Source organism: Dipodomys merriami, unplaced genomic scaffold (genome assembly GCF_024711535.1).
Source record: "Dipodomys merriami isolate MVZ:Mamm:240054 unplaced genomic scaffold, mDipMer1.0.p SCAF_96, whole genome shotgun sequence".
Taxonomy (NCBI): domain Eukaryota; kingdom Metazoa; phylum Chordata; class Mammalia; order Rodentia; family Heteromyidae; genus Dipodomys; species Dipodomys merriami.
This window is the reverse complement of record NW_027206579.1, coordinates 4464108-4470750: the sequence shown is the minus strand read 5'-3', so window position 1 is coordinate 4470750 and position 6643 is coordinate 4464108. Positions and strand designations below refer to the sequence as shown.

The window sequence follows — 6643 nt, the reverse complement described above, 5'->3', positions numbered from 1 at the left end:
TGCTGATAAACCTTTGATGAAGGAACTGCTGAATAGCTTGAAGGTGAAGTTTCTCGTGATGTTTTCAGAGACTGAGTAGAGGGCTGGGGAGGTAGCTCAGTGGCAGAGCGCTTGCTTTGCATGCATGAGGCCCTGTGTTCGATTCCTTAGCACCATACAAACAAAAAGTAAAAAATCTGGAAGTGGTGCTGTGGCTCAAGTGGTTGAACGCTAGCCTTTAGCTGAAGAGCTGAAGGACAGCTCCCAGGCCCAGAGTTCAGGCACCACAACTATGCTGAGACTTGTGGAATGAATATGCTCTGCTCCATCCTGGAGAGTAGCCCCTGCTGCTGAAACTGGAGCCAGATCTGTTGTATGGAGAGTCCTTTCGACCTCCAGGTGGAGGTCCCTTTTATCGGGAGAATGTTTCCTTGAAAAATGGGAAGAGTAGAACCTTTTCCTTCTAAAACCATCTCTTCTGTCCATCATGGTGGCTAGAGAGTAGACAAGAAAGAGTGAAATTATATTTTATGTAGCTTATTTCCCCTTCTTTTTCATTCTTTTCATTTTTTCTCTTTCTGTTTTGCATGCCTTAATTGCTGTTTTGCGCAGCCGCAGATATATCACCTTCATTGATTATTATATGTTATCCCCAATTGGGTACACACATAATCCAGAAATGTATTACTCTATTCACAAACTCTTCGGCTTAATATCTTTAATAGCAGATTATCTCTTTATATCTATATAATTTTCAAGTAACTAATTTTAAGGATTTTTATTTTTTATTTTTTCATATTTCCTTTCTGTTCCTCCCCTCCTCTCATCTTACCCTTTTCTTCTCTCAATATTTCTTTACATTTACATGATTTTGAGTTTCACTTTTTAAATTTCAATTGTTCTTTTTCCATTTTTTCTTGTTTTTTTTTTAATCTCTCTCCTAACATTCTGTCCAATCCTTTTCCCTCCCTGAAATTAGGAGTTTATTAAATTCACTCTCCTTTTACCTTTCCACATACATCTCAGCCTATTTCTCCCACATATTTCCCTAAACCTAATAATTTCTGGATTGCCAAATTCTTCTCTGCTGTTCAAAGCCTATTAATCCATACTTTTTTGAATTGATTGTATCTGTTGAACTACAATTTATCTGCAGCTATTTTGACTGTGCAAATACAGGACTGCGGTTGATGTTTGCCTTAAAATACTATTCTAGCACACAATGTTACTTTCATACCAAACGGACAGAACAAGACAGAAAAACACAAGAAAAATGGCAAATCAGGGTATCTCAACTCCCATTCGTGATAATCAATTGACAGAAGAGTTAAAGAATAATCCAGAGGAGAGTTCCCAAAAAGCTCTACAAATACTACTGCTAAACATGGTGAACGAAATGATTGAAAACTTGTAAAAGTCTCAGGATGAGCATGATAGGAAGAGAGAGAAGACAAACCAAAGATCAATACAGGAATCTCATGAGCATGAGGAACTACTCAAAGAGTGATACAAGAATTGCGTGAGCAGGTTGAGAACAGTCAATGAGAAATAAAGGAATTGTGTGAGCAAGCTGAGAACAGTCAAAAAAATACAGGAATTGTGTGAACGTGAGGAAGCTAATCAAAGAGTTATACAGGAATTGTGAGAGGGGATGAGAATACACAAATATTTTCATGGAATCTATAAACAGACAGCTGAAAGAATTCAGGTAAATCACAAAGGGAATGCAGAATGGAGCCCAACAGAAGGAATGGGAGTTCAAGGAAACAATAACCAATCAACTAAGTGATTTTAGAATAAACACTGAGCACAAAATGAAGGAAGTAAAGAAATTCATACAAGATTGAAAACAAAGCTCCAACGAAGAATTTGAAGCCATTAACGCCAACCAATTAGAAGGAAAAGAAAGAAAAAAAAAACGAAGTAGAAAATCTTGACAGTAGGTTAGACCATGCAGAACATTGAATCTGAGGGAGTGAGGACAGCCAGGTTATTATAAAGAACATACAACTATCCAAGACAAATCCAAATAATATGATACATCTATTCACCATTTGGAAGACACCATCTGAAGGCCTAATCTGAGAATAATGGGTGTGGAGGATCACATAGAGACAGAACTTAATGGTCTAGGAAAATCGGTTAATAGGATCCTAGAAGAGAATTTCCCAAACATGCAAAAAGATAGGCCTATTCAGATACAAGAAGCTTTTAGAACCCCAAATAGACTAGACAAGGATAGGATATCCCACCATGACATTATAATCTGCACGGGATCAGTTCAGACAAAGGAAAAGTTCCTCAACGCTGTCAAGGAGTAAAAGTCAACCACTTATAAAGGAAAACCAATTAGAATCACCTCATATATTGCAGCAAGACAATTAAAGCAAGAAGAGCCTGCAATGATTGAGGCCATACTCTAAAGACAACTATCAATCAAGAACAGTGTAACCAACTAAACTCTCCTTCATAACCGAAGGTGAAATAAAAACCTTCCATAGCAAAGAAAAACTGAAACAATATATCTCCACCAAGCCAACTCTATAAAAGATACTTAAAGATGCTTACACATAGAAAATCAACAAGACCACAATAAAGTCCAAGAAACTGCACCCAAACTGAGAATCCAACAACCATAGGAAGAATCCAGTCACTGAAGCTCCCAAGAATGTGGATAACTTTGCAGGAACTCTCAAACACCTCTCATTCCTAACTCTGGACTTAACTCTCCAATTAAGTGACATAGACTGTCTAGTTGGGTTAAAAAGGAAGATCCTTCTATCTGCTGCATTCAGAAGTCAGAACTGTCCATAAAAAAACACATTTTGAAAGCGAAACGCTGGAACAAAATCTACCAGGCAAATGGCTCCCATAAACTGGTGGGAATTGCAATCCTAATATCACATGAAATAGACTTCAAATTAAAATTAGTGAGAATAGATAAAAAATGTCGCTACATACTAATTAAGGGATAGCTCCTTCAGGAGAATATTACAATTCTACATCTCTATTCACCAAACCACGGAGCACCCAAATTTAACCAAGAAACACTACATTCCCTCAATTTTCACATAGATCCAAAGACATTAATTGTTGGGAACTTTATCCCACCCCTATCCTCACTTCATAGATCAAACTGACAAAAACTCAACAAAGAAACCACAAATCTAAACAACTAGATTTAACAGACATCTACCTAATATTTCTCCCAGAAGTATCAGAATACAGGTTTTTCTCAGCACCACACAGAACATTTTCCAAATAGACCACATTTTAGGTCCAAAGCAAACCTGTCCAATTTGAGAAATATTGAAGTTATACCTTGCATTACTAAGAACACAAGGGAATAAATTTAGAACTCAACACCAAAAGCCACCAAAGAAAGTCCTGTAACATTTGGATGGTGAACAACACACTATTGAATCACCAATTGGTCACGGAATAGATTAGAAAGAAATTCAAATGTTCATGATATTCAACAAAAATGAACACAAAAATTACCAGCTCCTCTGGGACAAAGCAAAGGCAGTACTCAGAGGCAATTTTATAGCTCTGAGTTCCTACATCAACAAATTGGAGAGGGCTGAAATCAAAAATTTAGACAGATCTGAACCTCCTTGAAAAAGAGCAGCAAGATAAACCCCAATCCAGTAGTCGGAAAGAAATCATTAAATTAAATCAGAATTAAACGAATTAGAATCTAAAAAACAATACAAAGAATCAACACAACAAAGAGTTGATTCTTCAATTAAATTAACAAAATAGACAGACCTTTAGCAAAACTTAGAAAAAGAATAGAGCACAGCTAAATAAATAAATTCAAAGATGAGAATGGAAACTTCACCACAGAAAGTACCAAGATTCAGAACACTATAAGGGAATACTTCTCAAAACTTTATGCTTATAAGGTTGAGAACTTGGCAGAAATGGACCATTTCCTAGCAAATATTGACATGCTGAAACTAAACCAAGATCAGTTGAACCATCTTAAAAGGTCAATATAAAGCATTGAAATAGAAACAGCAATAAGAGACCTCCCATCCAAGAAAAGCCCAGAATCAGATGGATTTACAGTGGAATTCTACAAGGCCTTCAAAGCAGAGCTCACACCAATACTCCTTCAAATCTTCAATGAAATTGAAAGAGAAATTTCACTACCAAACTCATTCTATGAAGCCATCATAACCCTCATCCCAAAACTGGGCAGGGACTCATCAATTAAAGAGAAGTATAGACCCATTTCTTTGATGAACATTGAAGCAAAAGATCTCAACAAAATTTTGCATTGATCATGGTCTATGGTGGTCTGTTAGGGGGCATCCAAAATATGGGCACTTCTTCTGGGGGCTCATCCGTGATGCCCCCCATAAACTCACCCAGACCCCAAAGCATGGAGTCGTGAAAAACCCGACAAGTAAGTTGAGTCATTACCGTTCTCTGTTTTTGGTCGCCTGCAGATTCTGTATCTGTAATTCTGGTTTCCCGCGGGATCTGTATTCTGGTTGGCAAAGAGTCTTGTAGGACACGCTATAGGGCTGCCACGGGGTCTGTGGGAGAATTCCCGAGTCCCCATCTGAGTGAATTGCTGTTTAGTTCAACCTTTATGTGGTTAACAAATTAGCATCCACTTCATTGTGCTTATTTGTGTAAATGAACAAGCAACACAAACCACATCTTCCCACATCCAAAGGTAATGCAAATAAACCTAAGTCTCCCAAGAAAAGAATGACCATTGCATTAAATATTGATTTTATGAGCGATAATTGCTGTAATAAAACAAACAACATTATACTTCTTTTTTCATTGAGCTTCGGCTTGAGAAACTGAACAGCAGAAATAAATCTTAAGATATGAAACATGGCAGAAATGATAGTTCTCTGAAATCTGGGAGATGCATTGGCAAAACCACAGACATAATACACCCCTCACCTAGAGAAAAGCTTTTTATTAATCTGAATTTTGGCTAATATTTGACTTCTTGCAGTATAAAGCTACCAGGGAAACTGGCTCAAGGAATGAAAATGGCAATTTTTTACCTGGTGGCAGGTAAGAAACAAACTTTGTATTAGGCCCTCTAACTGCATACGTTATTAAATGACTGAATTAAAAAAAGTGAAATGCTTCATTGTATTTTCTCAGAATCTAATCAAAGATGACAAGTCCTATACAATTTGGAGACACAAAGTGGATGCTGAGTGACTAGAAATCAAATCAGGTGTGGAATTTTAGAAAGTTAGTAAATGGCACCATGGCTCTGGAAGCAGATACAAAGGAATGATGCTCTGGAGAGGAGGTAGGGACACTCTGTGATCGGCCCATGGACAGATGAGGGTTCCAGCTGGAGGTGGGATCTTTAATTCTATGGCTTATCTTCCAGTGCTCAAAACTCTGTCTTCATAAATGGTAATTTCAATAACTCGAAGTCCTCTCTCAATGGGGTCAGTCAGGAGGAGGCCTTGGGGAGCATATATCTTCTCATTCTGTTCTTGAATATATTTGGAGACTTTCTTCATTATGAGAACATTCTCATAATGGGTTTCCATACACAAGAAGATGGTATATGCTGTCAAACAAGCCAAAAAGCCTTCAAGATATGACTGGCCCCCAAGCTTCTCTGCTTCTGCATAAAGATTATTTAGAGTTTGAACTGTTTCTTCAACTTGCTGCCTATCAATCCTGTTCTCCAACTCTGCAGGAAACTTGGTCCGGAACTGACAGCGTGTGCCACTGCTGTAGTCGCACTGAATGAATACCTTCCTGGACACCGGCGCCTGCTGCAGCCTCATGGTGAGGACAGGACCCACCTCCCCACCTCCTAGGCCCTCCAGCTGCTGTCGCGCTGGGCCCCATCAATCCCTTTTTAAGATCAAGAGTCCAGAGTAAGTTTTGGAAAAACGAGGCAAAATAGATAAAATAATTATTTAAAAAAAATAAGCATAAAGAATAGTGTTAACAGGTGTGCAAGTGTTCAGACTGCATCTGTTGGAGATGGTTACAAGATTAAGCCTTTTGTGTTTGTTTACAAAAATATATGGTTAGTAAAAAAAAATGTCATTTTGGTAAATTATCCTGGGCTATTGGCTAAACAGTCTTAATATCCAACAGGGCCAAAGCCTCCCAAGTCTATGCAATGTATCCTTAACCAGTCTGTGTAGGAATTTGCAATCCAGCATGAGCTGTGACAGTACCTTGGAGCCACTGAGAGACCTGCTGCTGCAGCTGCACACCCTAATGGGTAAAGTTTGAAGACCAGCTGACAGTCACCTGGAAGAAATCTATATCATCACTCAGACCACCTCCACCATGGAAAAGTAGTCTGAACTCCTTCCGGGTTCAATCACTTGAGACTCAACCCGGTTAAAAGCTGCTAAAACTAAGATCTTGTGGGACATTATTTTGGGTGATATCCAAAAACCCTCTCTATTCCCACAGTAGATATTGGGAGAAAGGATATCACTGGCTTGCTTGCCATAGGCACTTCAGTGCATAGTCACTGGAAATCTACTCTATACTCACAGCCTAGTTTGGCTCTGGTATGGTAATAATCTGAGTGTGTTATCAATGCAGGTAGTAAAAGGATAAGACACAGCTCTGCTCTTAGCTTTAAAATCTAGCAAAATTCTCCATCGCAGTGGTGTTTTGAGGCTGTTCTGAGATAACTTGG

At 38.5% G+C, this 6643-nt stretch overlaps 1 pseudogene; it reads right to left on the bottom strand.

The window, feature by feature from the left end:
- Window positions 1–5221: 5221 nt before the first annotated feature.
- LOC138821909 (golgin subfamily A member 7 pseudogene) lies at window positions 5222–5765 on the bottom strand (annotated as a pseudogene).
- Between the last annotated feature and the right edge of the window lie 878 nt (window positions 5766–6643).